Raw genomic sequence first — 1,896 nt, 5'->3', positions numbered from 1 at the left:
GAAAAGAAAATTTAGTAAGCATACATTAGTTAGCTGAAACAAGAGTGGTAAGTAGAAGAAGCAGCTTGAACTGTCTTGGGATCAAATATCAAAATCAAGGGTTTTGGATGCGCCTGCTGGCCGCCGAGGGTCTGTACGACCACCTCTGCGACGCCCGAAGCATCAACTGCTGCGTGGGCCTGTGCCTGGTCCCCGGGAAGCTCCAGAAGCAGCGCAGCACCATCATCAAGAACAGCCGCCACCCCGTCTTCAACGAGGACTTCTTTTTCGACGGCCTCGGGCCGGCCAGCGCCCGGAAACTGGCCCTCAGGATCAAGGTGGTCAACAAGGGCAGCAGCCTCAAGCGGGACACGCTGCTGGGGGAGAAGGAGCTGCCCCTGACCTCCCTGCTCCCCTTCTTGTAAAGGCCCCCGGCTGCCGCCCTCCGTGCCTCCCGCAGGTGCCCAGGGGAGACCCACCTCCCCTCCCCGACGGGCGGGCGGCGGGAAGCTCATTGGCTGCGCCCGGGGCCGGGGGGAGGAGGAGGAGGTGGGTTTAAACTCAGGCTGGGCCGGCCCGGATGCTGCAACTGCGGCGGGGGCTCTCCTGGGATGCTGCACGGTGACCAGGATACTGCTTCTCACGGACTGAGTTATGTGGAGGAGGAGAAGAGGGGGCTGCCAGGGAAGAGAAGGCCCTTTGCAGGGCTGAGCGCTACCCCCAGCCCCCAGTTCCATGTCCCTCGGTGTGGTCTCACCACTGACAGAGTTCAGGTGGCTGGGAACCTGTGCCAGGAGGTGGCTGAGGTGGATGGAAGACCTCGAGGTCTCCAGTCCTGAGCCTGGGCTGAATCTTTTCCTGTGTGGCACGAGTGTCCTCATCCCCCAGGTCTGCCAGACGCTCCCCGCCCGCCCCCCAAATCAGTGCCAGGCCCCAGGTTCTGCCGCCAGTGCCCCATGGGGCTGTGGGAGGCAGCGGAGCCGTGGAGCTCATGGTGCAGGAAATCCCGGAGGATGAAAATGGGAACAATGATGGGAACAATGGCTCCGCTTCTGTCCCTGGAGCCAGACAGCCCTCCCGGGGCCGTTTCCCTCCGGCACCTTCTTGGCTTGCTTTTCGGGCACAGGCCGGCCTGGCTGGTCCACTGCATCTGCTTGGGAGCCCTGGTGCTGCTGGGGTTCTGGAGCCTCCCTCCCCTGGAGAGGGATGCTCTGAAAGCACCAGAGGGCAGCCCATGACTCCCCTCCCCCCTCCCTCCCACGCTACCCCCCTTTCTGCCTCCCCCGCCCAGCACCCTTGGCAACTGGAGTGATGCCCAGTGACTGATGGCTGTGGCTTTTACTCCACGTGTGTAAATAGGTTTTGGTTTGGGCGGGTGGGATAAAGGGACAAAGGGGCGGGCTGGGTGTGTGTGGGGGGACCCTGGTGTGACTTTCCATGCTGCTAGGGGGCTGCATAGCCTTGCTTGTGTCAGGATAATTTTTGAGGAGGTTTTCCAGCTCAGAGAAACAAATGGTACAGTTTGAAGCAGGGACCAGCTCGGCCAGGCCAGCTCTGTCCCTGCATTTCTCCCGGGCTGCCTGCTGGGCATGGATGGACCAGGGCAGCGCATTGAATCCTGGGGTGCCCCTCCCTGTTCAAACATTGTCCCTCTTGACTCTCATGAGGGGAGAGGTGAAGAAGCAGATTTCCCCCAGGGCTGGGGAAAGCACCAGTGCACCCTGCACTGAGATGGAGGGGTCCTTGGAGCTGGAGTCCCTTTTAGTGCCCCCTTTGGTCTCTGTCCTGTGCCTGCTCCTTCATGCTCCTGCTCCTGCCTTCATAGGGGCCCCGCCTTCACTCTGGAACTTGGAGACCACCAGGGCCAGGCTTGTGGGCAACAGAGGGCCCTGCAAGGAGCTAGATGCTTGGAGCTCA

This window comes from Myotis davidii, unplaced genomic scaffold (assembly GCF_000327345.1).
Source record: "Myotis davidii unplaced genomic scaffold, ASM32734v1 scaffold198, whole genome shotgun sequence".
In the NCBI taxonomy this organism is placed as follows: domain Eukaryota; kingdom Metazoa; phylum Chordata; class Mammalia; order Chiroptera; family Vespertilionidae; genus Myotis; species Myotis davidii.
Note: the sequence above shows the minus strand (reverse complement) of the source record.